Source organism: Anopheles coustani, assembly GCF_943734705.1.
Source record: "Anopheles coustani chromosome X unlocalized genomic scaffold, idAnoCousDA_361_x.2 X_unloc_1, whole genome shotgun sequence".
NCBI classification, from domain to species: Eukaryota; Metazoa; Arthropoda; class Insecta; order Diptera; family Culicidae; genus Anopheles; species Anopheles coustani.
In genome coordinates this window covers 1539659-1561025 of record NW_026525048.1, presented here as the reverse complement: position 1 = coordinate 1561025, position 21367 = coordinate 1539659, and the positions used below count along the sequence as shown (strand labels likewise).

General features: G+C 39.8%; 1 long non-coding RNA gene across 1 annotated transcript; it reads left to right on the top strand.

The window, feature by feature from the left end:
* The first annotated feature begins 4175 nt into the window (after nt 1-4175).
* Nucleotides 4176-6139, top strand: LOC131269847 (uncharacterized). The gene is made up of 4 exons (XR_009179022.1): nt 4176-4311; nt 4448-4562; nt 5344-5405; nt 5961-6139. It is a non-coding gene; the product is annotated as an uncharacterized LOC131269847 (long non-coding RNA).
* The last annotated feature ends 15228 nt before the right edge of the window (nt 6140-21367 follow it).

The following is a 21367-nucleotide window of genomic DNA, read 5'->3' as shown; positions in this document are numbered from 1 at the left end:
CACGTTAAGTGCTACGCGTAATTTGCACTCCTTACCGTTCTGCCGGCGATTGGTAGCAAACCATCGACGGCGAGCAAGGCAGTACTTTCATGTTCAATCATGTCTCGACGAAACAAAACGAGGCAAAACAGAGAAATGAAAATACGGTCAGACTCTTAAACAAATGATTTTAATAATGCGGGACCTAAGGTATGCTATTGAAAAACTTACTACGCTGTCGGTCCCGAACCGCCTGTGTCCCTACCAAACCGGCTCTGTTGGTCCGAGCGAGCCGACGCCGGCATACGGGAAAGAACGCTGTCGGCCCCACGGGACCGACGTAGTGCTTAACGTGTTAAAGAAACGCAAGACGGATCATTCTCAAAAACATTATAAAACGCATTCTATCCGGACACCTCAAATGGTTTTAGCTCATTCAATACATATATGCGTGAAAAGATTAATGATTTCACATTTGACACTGTTCAATAATTTTTACACAATCAAACAATCTGATTTTCATAATCTGTGATCGTGAGATTATCTTGAGAAACATTCATTTAGCTGAAACTTATGGAAGCTTTGACCATTTTGGCCATTAGTCTCTCTATTTCAAGATTAACGACGGTAAAACTGCATTGTTACTTACCACACTTTACACAACTGTTCTCGTTTTTTCTCGTTCCTTGCATGACGTAACCAAATTTCGTAGAATATTGTTCAGGGGGCAAGCACTTCCCACATGCAATCAAATTGATGCTGCACTAGAATCAAAAGAAAAATATAGATTTCATGAATGGCTGACTAATCTATAGAAAAAAAATTTTTTCTGCAATCATTCGTCGTAACTACCACAAGTCTAATAATTACATTTAAGTCAAGATGCACTGCCTGACTTACGGTGTGATGTTGCCTTTTCCGCAATGACATGCCATTGTCCGCCCCATTTTCGACAAGGAAAATTTCACTATGCTTTTAATAACGATGTAAAAAACGCTTCATAGTGAGCGATGAAACACTAAACTGTTAGAATGTTCACATTGAACAACATTTCAGTAAATAAAAATCGGAAAAAAAACACCTAAGTAAGAAGTATGGCATGCTTTTTTCTCAACCGGAATCCAACCAACTGGTGATGGCAGAATCCAGATTCGGATGATCCGAAGATTCGATCCCTAGACGGATTCTAAAGATTCGAACCTCATCTGACAGATTCTAAAGATTTGGGTCCCATTTGACGGATTCTAAAGATTTGATAAGGATTCGAATCAGATTTGATTGGTTTGGGACTCGATTTGATTCGATTCTGACTTGATCATAAACTGTTTGAAGCGACTCACAATGATTTGAGTTGAATTAGTCACATAACTAGTCGATCTAGAGATGATGTAATTGATTTAAGTTTACTCAAATCGAACACTGGATAGAATGTCCAATGGACATAGATTGAGTTGTTTGCGCGGTTTGCAAGTGGAACCTTTTTTTTACAAAGAAATACAGTACAATCTCCAGTATCCAAGTTGGTCTACCCAAAACAAACCCATTTCATCAGGACCAGACCATTTTCACCGGATTCTGAATCGGATTTTGGGGATTCAGATTAAGATACACAATTTCCAGACCGATTTTGATTTGTTTGCATGATGATGATGAAACTCGGATAAATCGGTTAGTCTGCATATTCCCTCAAAGGACTAGATTGTTCGTGCTGTTTGAATACAATTAGAAGAATAATGTCAACTTTACTGATATTCTTATTTAAGTCATTCATTGAATTAAACAAATCATATGAAAAATCGGCATTAGATGAGCATGTATGACATGACGAATTGGGATTCGGATTCGGAGATCCGGATCTCAGAATGGATTTGAATCGAAAGATTCGAATCCCTATAGGATTCAGTTTCACCATCACTACAACCAACAACTGACAGCTGGAACCCAATGCATATCTAGACATAATTTCTCAAGACAAAAAACAAATTATTTGCGGTTGTAGGCTTATGTACTTAAAAAGTAAACATTCGTTTTCCAAATTATCAAAACGTCCGCAAGACATTTAATATCGATTTCTGTCAAAACTTTTCAACGCGAAAAAAAATCTCTCAATTTTTAATGGCCCGAGGCGGGTTGTAACAAAATTAGGAACTCCTTATCGTTTAACCCCTGGTCACAGCTTTGCGCAACCGCATGCGGTTGCGTTTTTTCCCATGGGAGCGATAGGAGCTGTCATGGGCTGTCACCGCAGACGCAAGACCAAAGTGATTATTATCCAGGTGGGTTCATCGCGAACAAATCACCTTGACTTTTTTAGAAAAATAAAGGAAAAATTTGACAATTATTCCGGGTTTTGTTTATGCTTACAATTTGCCAGTTGTTGTTTCCAAAGTTCTTTCCAATAGCGTAAGAATGCCGTATTTATCCTGTTCGGCTGTTTTTTGCAAAAATAACTCCTATGGAATGGGAAAAAATGCGATATAATGAAGATATTGTCGTTTTAACTAACACGTTTCGTGTAGCATTGTAGCAACAAAGTGTTAACGCATGTGCCTTTGGACGACCTAACCGCATTACCCATCTCGTCCAACCTCATTTACTAGATGACTTTGCAATGCATCGTAGATGGAACTGTGTCCTCAGTAAAGTTGTGGCTAATGAGGGCAGAGTCTTCCGGTAACCGTATCAACTGGAACCAGCAGCTTGCTAACGCGTCGTTATCCTTTTGTAGGTAAACAAAACCAGGAACGATTGTCAAAAATTAATTTCAAAATGGCTGCCACGACCAGGCCTTTGAGCTCACCTCCCTTAGGACCCACCTTGCGGTTTCTGTACAAAAAAATCAAACGAGTTTGATTCTTGCCACATACTCCTGCGTTTTGATATGTCAACAGTAAATATTGTTCCTAGTAGACTTTAATGAGATTGTATGCTCATATAAGTGGTATATTCAAACATTAAAGTATTATTTTTGGCAAAAAGCTGTGCTCCTTTGACAGATCAAAAACGCAACCGCATGCGGTTGCGAAAAGCTGTGACCACAGGTTTACTGTATACGTTTACTGTAATCATACGTTTTTAATATTTGTCACACAGAAATGGCAAAATGTATGGACCACCCGGGTAGTCTGGTTGAACGTCTACGTATGTAGGTTTGGTTGAACGGGTGACGGTTAAATGTCTAGCGGACGTTTTGAAATTTTGAAAAACAAAAGTTTATTTTTTTAGTACAGAACCCTACAACCGCAAATAATGTGTTTTTTGTCTTGAGAAATTATGTCTAGATATGCATTGGGTTCCAGCTGTCAGTTGTTGGTTGTAGTGATGGTGAAATTGAATCCTATAGGGATTCGAATCTTTCGATTCAAATCCATTCTGAGATCCGGATCTCCGAATCCGAATCCCAATTCGTCATGTCATACATGCTCATCTAATGCCGATTTTTCATATGATTTGTTTAATTCAATGAATGACTTAAATAAGAATATCAGTAAAGTTGACATTATTCTTCTAATTGTATTCAAACAACACGAACAATCTAGTACTTTTAGGGAATATGCAGACTAACTGGTTTATCCGAGTTTCAGCATCATCATGCAAACAAATCAAAATCGGTCTGGAAATTGTGTATCCTAATCTGAATCCACAAAATCCGATTCAGAATCCGGTAAAAATGGTCTGGTCCTGATGAAATGGGTTTTTTTTGGGTAGAACAACTTGGATAATGGACATTGTACTGTATTTCTTTGTAAAAAATAGGTTCCACTTGCAAACCGCGCAAACAACTCAATCTATGGCCATTGGACATTCTATCCAGTGTTCGACTTGAGTAAACTTAAATCAATTACATTATCTCTAGATCGACTAGTTATGTGACTAATTCGACTCAAATCATTGTGAGTCGATTCAAACAGTTTATGATCAAGTCAGAATCGAATCAAATCGAGTCCCAAACCAATCAAATCTGATTCGAATCCTTATCAAATCTTTAGAATCCGTCAAATGGGACCCAAATCTTTAGAATCTGTCAGATGAGGTTCGAATCTTTAGAATCCGTCTAGGGATCGAATCTTCGGATCATCCGAATCTGGATTCTGCCAACACTAGTTGGTTGGATTCCGGTTGAGAAAAAAGCATGCCATACTTCTTACTTAGGTGTATATTTCCCGATTTTATTTATTGAAATGCTGTTCAATGTGAACATTCTAACAGTTTAGTGTTTCATCGCTCACTATGAAGCGTTTTTTACATCGTTATTAAAAGCATAGTGAAATTTTCCTTGTCGAAAATGGGGCGGGCAATGGCATGTCATTGCGGAAAAGGCAACATCACACCGTAAGTCAGGCAGTGCATCTTGACTAAAATTTAATTATTAGACTTGTGGTAGTTACGACGAATGATTGCAGAAAATGTTTTTTCTCTATAGATTAGTTGGCCATTCATGAAATCTATATTTTTCTTTTGATTCTAGTGCAGCATCAATTTGATTGCATGTGGGAAGTGCTTGCCCCCTGAACAATATTCTACGAAATTTGGTTACGTCATGCAAGGAACGAGAAAAAACGAGAACAGTTGTGTAAAGTGTGGTAAGTAACAATGCAGTTTTACCGTCGTTAATCTTGAAATAGAGAGACTAATGGCCAAAATGGTCAAAGCTTCCATAGGTTTCAGCTAAATGAATGTTTCTCAAGATAATCTCACGATCACAGATTATGAAAATCAGATTGTTCGATTGTGTAAAAATTATTGAACAGTGTCAAATGTGAAATCATTAATCTTTTCACGCATATATGTATTGAATGAGCTAAAACCATTTGAGGTGTCCGGATAGAATGCGTTTTATAATGTTTTTGAGAATGATCCGTCTTGCGTTTCTTTAACACGTTAAGCACTACGTCGGTCCCGTGGGGCCGACAACGTTCTTTCCCGTATGCCGGCGTCGGCTCGCTCGGACCAACAGAGCCGGTTTGGTAGGGACACAGGCGGTTCGGGACCGACAGCGTAGTAAGTTTTTCAATAGCATACCTTAGGTCCCGCATTATTAAAATCATTTGTTTAAGAGTCTGACCGTATTTTCATTTCTCTGTTTTGCCTCGTTTTGTTTCGTCGAGACATGATTGAACATGAAAGTACTGCCTTGCTCGCCGTCGATGGTTTGCTACCAATCGCCGGCAGAACGGTAAGGAGTGCAAATTACGCGTAGCACTTAACGTGTTAATTAGAGTATGTATACAATCATTCGTTACAGCATATTTGCGTGTAGTTTTAAAAATACAAATAAGATTGACTAATTGTGAGTAGTTTTTGTTTTGATCCTTTGAATACTATGAAAACTAATGTTGATATAAATGCGTGAATCTATTTCAGAATTGTTTCCGATACGGTTGTTCCTCTGATTGCCAGTGATGAAATCGATTTTGTTAAGTATGGTGAGTATTATGAATTTTAAGATTTTCTTAGAATTTAAATTTATTATTGAAAAAAGTCCTTATCTTACGAAAATCATTTCAATCGAAATTTCAAATTATCGAAATTCTCATTGTTCAACTTAATTGAAATTGTATTGTAAAAAAAACATTATGTTTGGTTGATCTGTTAAAAATAGTAAAAAAAAAAGATTTTTATGTCTCCATATGGTTCCATAAGTCTGCTGAGTTAGTCAGGATTTTTATGAATGGTTTCTTCGGTTCGTCTATCCAAAGTATAGCATTTTTACCATATTGATTTTGTTTTCCAATGTTTTAAGTGAAAAGAAATTTTATTCGATTGTTGATGGGTGAATCGGTCAAGCTCTATTAAGCTTTCCTCGCGCCTCCCCTGCGTCATGGGCCCCTCCATTCAATAATTCTCATTAGTTTATATTTTCAATGCATGTTGATCAATGTGTCGTTTGTCTGAACTTATAGGCGAAAGTAGTATACCTGTTATTTTCTTTATTTTTAATACAGTAAATTAATGGATGTAAACGTCGTTTTATTTTTCAGATTCAATACGGTGTTTGAAATAGATACGGTGTTAGAAATTTGATGCAGATTTAATCAATCGTTAGTGCATAATCTGTTTTGCTGTGCAATTAAGTTCAATGAAGAGAATGCAGCGAACGTGGGGGCTCAATAAGAGTTAGTACTTCCAGTCAGAGATCAGATAAGTATTTTATTGAACCTTTTTGAGCTTATAACTATTCCTCTTGATGAGATGATGGCAAGAGAAATGACGCTATTGCTGAAAAAATGAGTAGTGGAACTTTGCCGTCCTTTTATTTTGTAATAATTTTAAATTCACTTTTCTTCGTCGGTTTATGTTAAACTGTATTACATTTATTAGTTATAGAAAAGTCTTCATCATTACTTCCCATTTATATTCTTGCACAAAAGTCTTCCATGATATGTATTCTTCGTAATCTCATTCTGGAGCATATTTAATTATCTTATACCGTTGATATTTGGTGCTGTTGAGGAAACTGTGCATACAAAGTTGAATAACAAAAGCAATGTTCGGTCAAATGATGCTTTTTTTGCACAGTGATAGCCTAACTACCATAGAATATTACTAAAATAAATGAAAAACACGAAGATTAATATTTCTTCAAATTACACAAACTCTTTGTGTGGCACATCATGTTTCTATTTTGGCGCCTGGTTTTTGTAATGTGCCTTACTTGGCGCACTTAAAACAAAATGGATGTAGTTCATTACATTCAACTGCTTTATTCAACAATATTCAATGATCAACTTGAAATGATAGAAATACATTTCAACAGCAATCAAATAGTCAATTTAGCATTTTTTGTAGCGAACTTAGCTTTTGAAACTTTGACCTACAGAGACTTTCTTTGCTTCACGAGCTGCACTCGTTTTGGCGCGAATTCGTTCCTTATTTTTGTTTTTTGTAGCTTAACGAACAGAAGTGCCTCTCCGTGCCATGTTCCTTACATAAAATATGTTGCCGCAAAAGGTGCTCGGTCTCCGTGACATCTCCCTTACATACAAAATGTGGCCGCAAAAGGTGCTCGGTCTGGGAAAGATGATTCTTTAGAAAGATCAGGTGCGGTCCAGTTCAGTGAGGTGAAGTGAGCGTGTGCGGTGATTCTTCCGCACGTCCCAGGACCGATTATTTCTTCAAATTGGTTATAATGTTAAACGACAAATATTTTCCAGATCATTACTTTCACCGCATTGTAAAATCTGATCTATCGTAAAATATCACATACATTAAAAAAAAAACATTTTAAAAAGTATTCAATACTAGAATATTTAACAAGAGAATATTTGTTATGCTTATGCATCTTATTTGTGGCTTTGGTTTTATCGCAGTTCAATCAACCATAATTCATATCGTTGCAATAGAGTTCATAAACTATCAACTATGTACAATACATTCTTAGCCTTAGCTAAACTATATTAGCTATTTACTCATTATTCATTTATATGATTTATATACATTTCGATGCAGTCCAGAAATCCAAAAACATTGTGAACATTGTCAATAATTTTTTGTTTTATTGAAATCAAATACTCTAAACTTCATTTTCTCTTTGCAGTTCAGTCAGACATAATTCATAGCATTGTATTAAAGAATTCATGAACTATTCACTATATGCAATATTATACTATGATTAACTGTACTAAACGATACTATCTATAAAATATATTCATTTCTATACCTAAAGACGTTCGTAAACAATATGAAACTTTTACATAATGTAGTGTTTTTTATTTCAATCAATCTAAAAGTCATTGTGATGAAGGAACACTAATTCCGTCATTTTTTTTTTTTGGATTTAATCGCGATCGCTTGTCATTATAAATTTGTCCGGCTTTCGAAAATACTCTTTCACAGGGTACAGAAGTGGCTGGTTTACATAAAAATTGCCGCACTTATATATACAGGGTTGAAAATCTTGATTGATATTTGTGTAACTTCGCCATAATGTAGGAAACACCCGACGTCTAGGCTGTTGCTGGGCACGGCTAACCTTGACCCCGATTGCTGGCGCAATGGGGACTTGGAAGCGTATGGTTGAGGCTCCGTGCATAATTGAGGTTGAGGTTGAGGTTTGGGTCAGATAATTTTCCTTGTACTCTTATACGACTCACAAAGTCTCCAAACAGGTGTTGGCGGTATTGATCATTATCTTTTTTGTCAACTAGAGTTTGTATTTGACTTTCTGGAGGATTCATATTTTGATACGTTGTTATGCCTTCTAATACAAATTTAATAGGTTATTCATATATTTTCTCTTCGTTTTCGATGCTATGGCTTTTCATCTGTAGATCTAGCAGCATTGCTTGCTTGACTGTATTGTTTTAAAGCAGTGAAACCATTTTTGCTAATTCATGTTGCAGAATGGAGCACCAAAGCTCGAACCAATGCTGACTTGAATGCATCTTCCAGTCAAGAAACTCTGAATCTACTGGACAAGGCCACCATGAACACCATACCTTATCAATTTATCAAGCAGCAAGGCATGGTTGACGTAGTCGAAGTCAGTGAGGAAGCCCGTATAAAGATCAGGAAGCACATTATGTTAGTATCGATGGATCTGTTTGGCATTAAACCATGTTGAACAGTACAGATCGAAAGTCGAAATCCTCGCTGGAGATGTTTGACTATAACTAGCTCAACCAATTTTCTACACGCGAATAGCATGGTGATATCACCCCGGTCCGTCTTCTTGTGAACAGGAAACATCCATGATGATTTTCAAAGGAACGGAAAGCTTCGAGACTACAAGGATTTGTTCAAGATTTTTGTTAAGATCGGTACAAGGTCCTTAACAGCAGAGAACACCTCTTCTTCGGTGATGGATGGCAAGGGAATATCTACTTGCTCTTGAATGGCTCCAAGAATCGTGAATAAACCAATGTTGATGCACTGTCATACAGTGACGAAAAGTAGGTGGCAAAGGCGTCACAAAGATTCTATTCGCCTTAGTATGTGTTACCAGTCAGAGACATCGATGCCGGAAATACACCGTCACTTTTCGATTTTTTTGTAGGGATAAATTCGTCATCGACACTTCGCCGAGTTTACATTTTAATCTCAACTTCTAACTTCAATGAAGTAAAAAGCATTTTCTTTTCAATTGCTTCAATAATAAAAAACTTTGCTCGATAACTAATATTGCGAATAGTTTGAAAACTTTGTGTTTCAAACAGCAAACAAATTAATTGCCGAGTTGGAATCAAACAAACAAACAATACGCAGTATTCGTTTCGTTTAAATGCTCCTTCGTTAAGGCACTTAAGGAATAAATTCCCAGAAGGTTTTTGAATTCATTCTGAACGCTTCCACGTTGAAACTGCCTAGAATCAAATTATCAACATAAATTGACAGGCATATAACGTTCCTTCCATGTTAATTTCCACCCTTATTTCCAGCCACTCATTCACCGGGTGCTTCACAGTTCCTTTGATCGTTGGGTCGTCGACTATTCCATTGCGTTACGTCGTCATTATAAAAATAGCTTTTTACTATATATTTACGTATTGCTGGTTCTAATAAACTCACGTATTTTTTTCTTCGACTCTAACATCGGCTCTCCTTCCTGTCCCACCACTTCGTCTAAGACGTAGTTTGCTGATTGTCGAGTATTTTTCGATGAAGCGAAACTCTGGGCAATTTGGTGGATTCGTTATTTTAGGGATAAAGTTGATCTTATTAGCCCTGTACCACTCAAGGCCACCTTGGAATAATGGCAGGTTGCCAAATCGGGTCAAGAGACAACTTTGCCCCTGTGCGCTTTGATAAATGGTAGAATCCATTTCTCCAAACATTGGGTTCTGGAAACGTCCGACGTCATTGCGGTGCCGTTTTGTGCCCGCAGATGCAGATTGCATGTCACACCATCGTTTTTTTTGCGAACTTGTTATCAAACACAAAATTGAGTGTGAGCAGCCTCACATGATGTGAGCTGATGTCGTTGCACACGAGACAGGCGTGCCAGGCCCCGCGTACACAGCCACGAGGAAGTAGCCTGCTCATTGCCTTAGAGCCGCTTAGACTCGCAGTCTCAGAACAGATCGGACCAGTATGTCGGGTACTTCAAATACCCGATATCGCTCCAACTAGGCACACGTGCGAACTCAAGATGAGATCTAACCAAGCTGCATTAGGGGGTTCTGAGACACATGGAATCTGTGAAGTCAGATGCCATGCGTCGGATGAGGCCGAGAGTTTGTTAGGCCTTTCTTATCATACGGTATCTTGCATGGATCGATATTAATCATGAAATTGATCTTGCGATGGTTGATTATTTAAAGTGATTGATCCTGTGTTCGAAATTAGGGCACATACATCTTATCGTGTTATAAAGATGCAAAACTGTTCTACTTTAATGACGTGTACACGGAATAATGTATACATAATATCCACATAAAAGAAATTGTCAACGTTTTCGATCGCATCACGCAAAAATTAAATCTAATCTATTTCTCATCATTCTTGTTATCATCTTTCTTTGTCATCCCGGTCAAACACAACCCAACGTAAAATCGCGAAAAGGCCGGGTTTCTTATGGTAACCTTTTATTGAACAATTAAAATAACTTCTTGCAGAATTTCTTGCAGCTCAAATAAACAAAAATTAATTTCCAATTTTTTTCATTACGTTATGGACCAAAAATGATTGCACAAGTGGACAAGTTCAAAAGGTTGATAGACACGGAACCAGAAAAATTAAATTACAGGATCTATCAGCAAAAAAGTGTTTCAAAGAGGCTCCACCTTAATGAGCTAATCAACATGCTTTAACATACAATGGATTATAGAATGGTCGCTTCAGGAACGCTTACAAATACGATTGAATAGGGATATAAGGAATCGCCGAAAAATCTAAAGGATACTTTTTTAATTCAAGGCTGCAAAAACGAGAGAAATAAGACGATAAGTTAACAAAACATTAAAAAGGTGGTGCAGTGGTACTTACAATTACAGGAAAAACAGAACCAGAGCCATTTACAATGATGAACGGTCATCCATACAACTGATCCGCGTTGGAACAGTAGATGCGGATAGGTGATGCAAACAATTGAGAATGGGTGAGAGCGAAGTTTGCTGGTGATATTCCTGTGCTTTCGGTGATCAGAGATCATTTCGTCACAGAAACAGTGCCAGAAGCTGTTTTCATCCGAGAAGAGCGCTGCAATCTTTTCAAAAAAAGGTAAAGTAAAGCCTCTTGGTATGAAAGTTCGGCTAAACGGTAGACGAAGTTCTACAAGTAGAGAGGGTAGCAAGTCTCTGTCAGCCCAAGATGAATGATATCAAACTGAGTGTTACTATACTGTGTGGTGTAAAATTGCCTTGCTGTGTTGCAAAGCACTCTTGGTAAACAATATTATCGATCGACTTTCAATAAAAGGATATGTTTGTCGAGTGTTAAGCGGCACAGCAAGATGTCTCCGTGAAATTCCCTAGTATGTAGGAATTATTATATAAAGTTATCTGGTACAGCCCATGTCCGTTAAGCTTCGATTGAATCAGCTTCCCTATGATTTTTTCTACACAGTGCTCAGTTTAAACTGAAATGGAAAACATATTTAATTTAGTTTAGTTTTTTCTCCGAGTACGAAGTGGGCCTGTCCTATCTACCGAAAGGCTACCGGGATGAAAAGGTACCGATATGTAATTAAAAAACGTTGAACAGTTCCCATAATGTATTCCAAGGAGTTGTGCATTCTCTTTTGGCTGTATCTGCTACATATATTAGCGTCTGGAAAAGAAAATCATTTGTTTTGGTGAAAAATATTTGCAAATGTTTTGCTATCATCTTACCTGTTGCCTTTGCAGACACTTTTTTATTTTTGCTTTGTAAGCCTGAATAAATAAATAAGTAAATAAATAAATTAGTATACGATTGTTGCACAAAGTGCTGAAGAACTTAATACGTTCCGAGATCTTACTCCAGCTAGCACCACGATGAGGTTGGTGTCGGAGTTCAAGAATACACATTTTGTAAAACATTTAATTTGTATATAAGCTTTTGCTAGCCAAAAAAATATATAGTTACGAGTGAGATGCGTCTCGTTCAGAGAATAAGCTCGTAATGTCCTTTATTTTCTTCTACAGTAATTTATATTCTAACTTAAAACTAACACACTTATCTACTGGCGTACTATAGCAGTGTATAGTACGCCTTGATGTGCCCTGTTCTGTTGCTCACTACACTACCACTTGCAGTTGGCATGTAGGAGTGTCAATCATATAGCTATATGTTTAGGGAACGAACGCAGGAAGCGTATCGCTTTTGCAAGAGCTAGCGACCCTTTTGCAAGAGCTAGTGAGCTCTGTGCTATTTTGATGATATTCCAAATAGTTAAAAATGTGTCATCGTTTGACTTCGTGCTCCGTAATGTACTCCTCCTCGATTTGTTCTCTTTTCTCTTCAGAAACGGTTTCAACCATCGCCAGACATTCTCAATATTCTGCGTGTGCACCGTGGGGTCTTCAGGGTGAATAAAATACTGCGAATGGTTTATGGTCTGACGGATGAAACCATGCAAGGCATTGTAAGACCTCCAACAATCGGCCATTATTGTTGTGCCCGGACGGATATGTGTCATAATAAGATTGCGAAGAGTTACACGATCACGCTTCTCCACGATCTCAACGAAAATATCTCTGGATTCACGACAAATGCCTCCAAAACCCACACATGGTAGTTGTGCGACATTCGTCCCCGGTGATATTTCCGCTGGGTGACGACGGATTCGTCGAGTTCAAATACGCATCCCTCGTCACCAATTTGATTCTGCTGGTGAAACACGTGATCGGCACTCAATTTTCTTAATATTTGATACCACTTTCCAGCGGTCTGTCGCTATGTACCGGAATCGGTAGCCGCGAGCTCTAGCTTGGTGTTACGCGCCTAAACAAAAACCACTCGCATAAGCTGGGGGGTGAAGGGTGGAGTTATTGAATATACTGCCCCTACGGACCGTACATTCACTCCCTGGGCAGATTAGGGTTTTTATACAAACCCACTTGCACGAATTAGCACGCTTCGTAGACTTTAATGTCATGAAGCGGCCACACTTTTCGCACAACATGCTAGTGGCGAGCAACCCCGCCTGTTGCAGCACCTTCACAAGTTCTATTTCATTGTCAGTGATCTTTAGTAGATCACTCGCACTGCGGATCGATGCCAAAACATCCATCTTATAGCACTGCAAATTTTTACTCACATATACGAAAAAATAATCACGCAGGGTGACGAAATATGAGAGCTACGCAAAACGAACCTTCGTACTTCAAGTGCAACTACGTTACTTGTATCGCTTATATTTAAAGGTCTCCCCATTCCCTGAAATTCCCTCTACGTTTGTTTTGTAAAATATTGTTTATTTGTAGAGAAAATCCATAGGTTTTGGTACAGTGATTGCTGTCCTCTTAAGGCACACGCGTGAATATCAAGATCAAACACACGATGTTGTTTCCAACGATGTGGATGATATAGTTGGCGTAAGGACGAAGTATAGTGAGGCGCATGTGGGTGCTCATTCCAGACAGTATTGGCTATCGTAGCCCCGTAAACGTACGTGACCATCTTGGAGAAAAACTGTGAGTCACACTTCGCAGCAGGTCCCAGGCCGCGGTAACTCTTGGACACAGCGTAAACTTATGCTCCAGGATGTTCACTTCGGGGTACGACGCACACGTGTCTGTTGGTACACGTCTCATCCGATGCAGTGGTTGACCGTGTTGCATTTTGTTGTTAGCAAATAAGTAGAGAATCAATCGTTGGTCTGACGGGACTCTTTTGTTGAGTATATTACTCCAGACAGTTTTCCATCTTACCGAGGAGCCACTCGTGAGCTAACGAACGCGTAGACCGAATTTTTTGGCCTGAGCTTTTTGCGGCAAGCCATACCATATTTATAACAGTTGGTCTGCTTTTTTTTACCCATACATGGAAGGGGAAGAATGCCCAAAAAATTCGCTCGACTTTTTCTGTGCGCTAGCCTAGCGAACGTTCGCTCGAATTCTGAGCATAGCTTCAACACCGAACGTGAACCGAAGGAAGGAAAATACAACTGCCATTAGAGCGAGAGGCAGTAGTGACACGGAAAGCTCCAGCCGCTGGAAAAAAACGTTCGTTCGGTGTAAAAAGCTTCACGTGTGGCTCCTCGGTTACTCCTGGTGTGTGGACCACCTTTGGCTCAGGTAGGTGATTAACAAGTAACCGACGTAGCGACCGGAATGACCTTGGGTCCACATCCATTGCGGATTTGAATTGTTGGTTACAGCGTTAAAAATAGTATATATAGTAATTAGTTAGATTTAAGAATAGTGCAGGAATTTTTACATTCTCATTTTTTGATACAATTGTTTGTTTCAGGGGCTATACAAACTAATTTTAAAAAGATTGGGGTAATAGAGAGGATACGGAAACGGAATTGGAAGATTGAAATATTGTAGTCAAATAGACCACTGACTGCATTGAAGACCGATAGTGACCGAATTAACGGATCATTCTGGCCATAACTTGTCCGACGAGTGGGAAGCAGGAAAGGATGTCTATCACGAAAATGACGCGAAGGGATGTAGGACAATAGGAGAAGGGCATCAAGGTTATGACGAAGGAGGTTCGCGATGAACAAGGATTGGGTGGCGCGTGCCGTTGCTGAAAGGTTTGAAGTCCGAGCAAGTGACATCGCGAGGGGTAGGGGGGAACAGGATATGTAGAGTCGTTGTCCAGCTACACCCCAAGGTCCTTCGCCGTAGATACCCTCGTAAGTGGTGTGCCTCAAAGGGAGTAATCGAAACGGATCGGATCTCGAATGCAACAAGCTAAGAAGCCATCAAGGTAACTTTGGAGAGAATGACAGTTAACGAGGGAGTAGACAGGAAGGAAGATCTTAAGTAAGTGCCTATCGCCAGGAAAGACACCCACGCAGATAAAGATGTAAAACCCCGTGGTACATCGGTGGTCCACCAAGCTTTATTCGCACCCATAAAATATCGAAAGAGATGAACGCACCAACGAAGTTACGTAAGGCTTGGTTCATTTAGAAATGGGGCTTGCCAAATCGTATTTTTGAGCGAATTTATCGGCGAAAAAAAGATTGAACTTCTTGGGGATGTTGCCATAAGCATAAGTCGTATAAAATTTAACGCTCGGAATTTGCTTAAAATCAGTTTTCACGTTGCTTTAATCGTCCATGAAAATGCAACCATGCGGTTTGGTCAGCACCTGATCGTACAGCTTCTGAGCCGAGTTTTTGACCTTTGTTTTTTTGTATTAAATTGTAATATGATTTATCTCGGATAGGAGAAACACTTTATTTTACACTTCGAAGCTTGTTCGAGCTTCACCGATAACTTTATTGCGAATGCGTTTTTACATCGTTCGTAGCGCGTTTTTATATTAATTTGAACAAAAGCCTGGTAGCACCGCGCAATTGCGCGCAAGGTGACCGCTTGAGTATGCTGCGCAATTTGATCCTTTCTTTTACTTTTAATGTTTACTGATAGTACTATCCTACCTAAATCATATCTTAAACTAACCTAATTTAAATTACCTATCTGTTGAGAGTGTCTCCTATTTAATTAATATATTATTTGAATCGAAATTTATGGATAATTTATTATTTACGGGGAAACAACTATCTGTCTCTTTCTAATATATTATCGTTCTATCTTATCTAGACTGCCTAGTTCAATTTAACTTCTATCCTTATCTTAACGAAACTATTAATCTTACACCTTTAATCTATACACCTGATCCTTTGCCATAATTAATATCTAGCTTTAAATAATTTCAAATAATGATCGTTTTATATTTTCTATAATTTAAAAATAAATTCTATTATGATTTATTACTTAAAGTATATTACACCAAAACTGTTTTGTTTTGCGAAATTGGTTTGATGCAGCCTGAGCATAGCTTGATTTTGTGTTTTTTACGGTACTGAAAACCGGCTCAACGGGGACAATATCGGTGATGTCTCCCCTAACACATGATTTTGCTGAAAAAGCATCGGATTTTCTCGCTCTCGATGGTATGTTGTTGGTCTCCGCATAACGTTTCCAAAACTGTTTTATTTTGCGAGATTGGTTTGATGCAGCCTGAGCATAGCTTGGTTTTGTGTTTTTTACGGTACTGAAAACCGGCTCAACGGGGCCAACATCGGTGATGTCTGCCCTAACAAATGATTTTGCTGAAAAAGCATCGGATTTTCTCGCTCTCGATGGTATGTTGTTGGGCTCCTCATAACGTTTCCAAAACTTATTTGTTTTGCGAGATTGGTTTGATACAGCCTGAGCTACGCTTGGTTTTGTGTTTTTTACGGTACTGAAAACCGGCTCAACGGGGCCAACATCGGCGGTGTCTGCCCTCATCTATGATTTTTTTGAATAAGCATCTACGTATCTCGCTAAGTGGTGTATCATGTTGGTTGTACCGATCGATATGGACTGAAGTCTTGCGTTCGCGATAGGCACCACGATAAGCCATCGCAAACAAGCACTCGTCTATCCGGCGGGTCGATTTGGTTGTAATTGTCTAAAACTGGAGTGAGATTTCATTACGCTGCAACTGGTACGAAATGAATATCGGCATGCTTGTGCTTACCCTTTTTAACAAGGCCAGGATTGGCGACACCGATTGCGCCGGAACTTCCGACTCCGACTTTGCTGCCGCGGATGTAGTTTCCCCGGTCGCTTTGTCGGTTTCCTGAGATGCTGCTTTCCTTACTTTTTACAGTTGAGTGTCTCCATCGAACTGAAGATAACAATGTTCTGGAATCACTAAAAGAAATTACAGATCCGCAGATACTAAAACAATTACCACGATTAGATTTGCTTTCGCGTGTGTTCAACTCACTTCTTGTTGTGATACTGATTCGGCTTCTCGAACTTGTCATTTGCTCACTGGCTTTCTTTCCACGCGCGGTTCCACTAACACAGACACATTTTTGAATCGCTGTGTCCAAACACGGGAAGTTACGTTTATACCACCCGGGTTGGATCCAACATAACGTTGATTTATACAGATGATTACGAGCTACACGCTAAAAAGAGATGGCATACTCGATATCTTGTGTGCAAAGACCGAAGTATGGGCCAAGAGGGATCGGTGGTGGGTAAACTTGTATGGTAACGGTTAAATTGACTAGTGGGTCATGCCGGTCGGGGAATTACACGCGGTGGCGCATTTTTTGCACACTTTTTGTCACATTTGCGTACCTCGGATCGAAATGCCGTACATGGACGAAAGATAAGCCTCGTGGCGATACACATTCGTGCCGAACATTGCTTTTCGCTAGCTCGTACGAAAAGTGAGTTTTTGGGTATACGGCAGTTTACCATGCATATTTACCTTGCCTTTTGCTCACCATGCCTATTTACCTTGCGTTTTGGCCAAAGTTGTAGATAAGGTAAGACTATTTTCTCAATATTCATTTTCCCCTCCGAATGCATGACGGCATGCAACATTGCTAATTCTGAAGGAATTCCTCAATCGCCGCTTTGCATTCACTGGAATATTGTGCGTAGGCCACTTCATGATCTTCAGGTTCCCCAAAAAAGAGGTACTTCTTGTGAAACTCTGAAATTTCTCTGAAAAACATTGAAAAAAAGCATTGTTTATAGTTAAATTCACATAATATTTAAAAACTTTTGAAGTAAATAAACCTACGTTGGTGTAATTTTTCGCTTCACCAAAACTCCTGATTGTCGTTTTACGCGAGATGTTGATTGTTCGCTTTCCCTACGAAGAAAAATAAAAAGAAACTAAAATGTAATTGTCATTCAAAAAATTGTTGATATAACTGAAACATTCTAACTTAACTCCAAAACTTAAAAATTTCTCAAACGGGACTCATCCACAGCATATCTGGCATAAGTCTCAAGCCCATTAAACCATAATTTTCTTTTCAAATTAACATGCATGATAACATTAGATACTGAAGAGTTATTTACCTTTCCGACAACTGAAATGTTACCTTTTTTTTCGGTAACATCGCCATATCCGAAGCAGCAACATCATGCTTCCGATTAAGAATTGATTTCGGCTGGTTTCTTTCAGCCGTAATCAATGGCGGAGTTTCACCCTCTGGCGGAAATGGATTTCCTGAGGCTGAGAAGGCGAGGTCTTCTTTAGCGGAAACTTCGTTTGCGTTGAAACCGAAATCTTCATAAGGTGATTCTGATGCTTCTTCTTGAACCAGTTTGGCTTCATCATTTCTAAAATTATTTGAAACAAAAAGGATTATGAGAATGTCATATGGTATTTCAATCGAATTTGATAATTAAAATAGAAAACAGTAAAGGCCAATTTACAAACCTTTTGAGCATGAAAGTTTGAAACTCGATTGGCTCCTTAGCCTTTAGCTCCAGGTATCGTAGATACACCTTTCGCTTCTGCTTTGGGAGCAAATCCAAAAAATGTCGAAGTTCGTTGAAATAATGCTTTTGGATTTCCTTCGTTTTCGTTTTTAAGATACATCTTGACGCATCGGTTAAATTGTTATACGGTTGACGAAAACTGCTTACGTTCCCGGTGTAAATGTATCTTGCGTAGTATTCAAGCGAGGTTCTGTTGAAATACAATTTTGAGAATGATTCAGTTGCGCATTTGACGAAAAATTAGAGTAAATATTGTTGTGGGCATTCTTACCTTGGTGGAAGGGTGGGTTCCCGCAAGCTTGCGCTGTCTGGAGTTGTTCTTCCTATAAAAGTCGCGCCAGTCCTGTCAAGAGTGAGTCATTAAAAAGAACGGTTTTTAAAAAAATATTCATCAGCATTTTGGCCAAACAACTTGTCTTACAGTTCATTGCCATTCCTTTCGCGAATCAGCGTTTCTTTCAAATAATGCATGTTTTCCTGTCTAGAATGATTAGGAAGGCTGTCAATGAATTTTTCCACCTCCTGCAGGAATAGTTTTTGCGCATAATCCTTCACTGTCTCAAGGATGCGCCTAATTCTTATCGACAGCCCCTCAAACGTGTTTTCGCAATCCACTGGATCACCAAAAAATAAGAACCGCTTGTAAAAGTGAAGCAAATTGCTGTTGGGAATAGGCAGAAACAGTTGACACGTTCCGTACCGCGTCACCCAAATATGGGTGACCAGTTTGCTTTGCTGCATTCGCAATCGTACGAACGATTGCAAAGCAGAATTTGCGTTTTTTCGGCCCGCAGTTAACTATACCGTTTTGTGCTTGGTACGGAACGTGTTAAGTATCGTGTAACGGACCATTATCGACGCAAAAACGTTTTTTCAAGAAATATAGTTAACGCACTGCTGCTGGTGTTTGAGATTTAAAAAAACTTAAACTTTATTTCCTACAACATATGTGCGGGTTAATATCTAACTATCGCGTTTGGATGCTGGACACCAACTGATGATCGCTTCCCGATCTGGATCGTTGGTTCACGGTCTTCAGATTGTAGGTGGTCCGCGTCGCTGCGGGAAGCGAGGAGGAATCACGATCGGATCCTGTGATTCCTTTAATTCCCACTAGTGAATGAGGAGGAACTCTAGCGACCGTTGCATATGTTGCGATCGTGTGTGTGGTATCCGAGGCTGGCGGGTTGGGAGCGCAATTATTGTTGATGTTTATGGATGACTCCAAATCATCTATGATGCGACGGCGTTTACCCACTGGAAATGCTGAGCGAGTGCTATAGGGCGAGGAGGGCTTAAGAGCCTCGAAACCGGTTCGAATCTCACTGGTCAGCGGTTCGACGACTAAAGTCTTAATTGATGACAACGCCGACTGAAGGGCCGCCTGAAAGCCCACTTGGAGGCCCATCTCCTTAACTGCTTTACTACGTGGGTTCTTCAGCACGTTAGTGCAACCGATGCAGCTCCAGTGTAGATCCGCATACATTCCCACAGCCGTTACTAATTGCTGCGCAAGCTTGGAGCAGCTGTGATGAAATGATGCCTCGCAATACGCGCAATTGATCCTCTCGTCACCCGCGTCCAACTGCTTAGCACAAGAAAAGCAAATCTCCTCCATTTCAGTGGTTGAAAAGGCGGGCTTCAACGGGAACAAGCAACAGGCACTGACTCGAGTAAAGTGAGCAACGTATCGCCACCAAACTTGGTCCAATCGAAAATCGAAAACCGTTAACGAACAGTTCTATAGACTTTTGATTAAACGCAGAGTTTATTCTTTCGACACGTGTGGTGAGTGTAACTGGCTTGACACGACTGACAGGTTCAGCTTATGTCAAACAACATAGTTCTTAAGTTTATATCATCCGGGTTGGATGTCCCATAATTCTCAACACCCCCTCTCAATTGGCGACCCCAATCATACTTCTAAGCCATTGAAACGGGATGACATCCAATGCTTTAGTAAAGCTATCGGCTTGTTGCTGGTTAGACGATATTGAGACTGTAGCTTGCTTCCGACTAGTCCAAGAAACTGTAGAGTCGTATACTTTGAACATAAATCCCGTAACCGATTTACGATCCTCCAAATCGGCTGCCCAGTCAGCATTCACATATCCAACAAGAGGTCCTGTATCAGTGTGTTTCTTATAATGGAGTCCCATGGCAGTTGTTCCTTTCAGGAATCTCATGTAGGAAAGCTGTTTTCACGTCCATCTGATGTATGTGGAATTCATCGTTGACGGCAACGGCTACCACCAACCACTCGAATTGTAGACAACTTCGCAACCGGGGCAAGCGTGTCCTCATATTCGATTTCCGGACGCTGCAGAACTACCAGTCGCGCCTTACACCTGACCTGATGCCCAGTATCGTCTTCCTTAAGTCGAAACGCCCACTTTGTCTTTGATGTTCGTCATCCACAGCCTGGAACCATATATCACTATCCCCACGAGCACCAATGTTTTTATACGTTTCGGGAACGTCTGCGAAGAAGGGAAAGCCAACAGCACTGGCACTGAACCCTGTAAAGTAGTCAAGGAACTTACTTGGAAGACAGCGCTCTCGTTTGCTGCGCCTCAAGGACTGGTCGTCACCGGAAAAGTCCCGATCTAGATGCGCGGAATCATCTGCATCCGCTGCATCTTCATGCGTCGATTGAAACTCTCCCACTTGACATGGCATTTCATTCAAGACATTTTGGGCGGCAGGTTGCTCATCTTTTTCTTCTCTTACATCAATGGCATCCTCGTAGCATTCCTGTTCTTCTTCCTTTTTGACTACATTTTCACCTTCCCCTTCTTGCTCGTGAGTTATCGATATAACCAGCTTTTCTGCATTTGGTGTTTCTTTGTTCCACGCGAAGCATTGTTCGTTGAATTTAACTGAATAACGGTGGCCTTTCCACGACGGAGGGTCGATAGGTCCACATACGTCGGAGTGAATACGTTCCAACGGTCGGGATGCTCTGTCTCTCGTACCATTGAACGACTCACGGCAATGTGTACCAAGAGCACATACGTCACTAAACTTCAGCTTCTTAGGTTTGAATT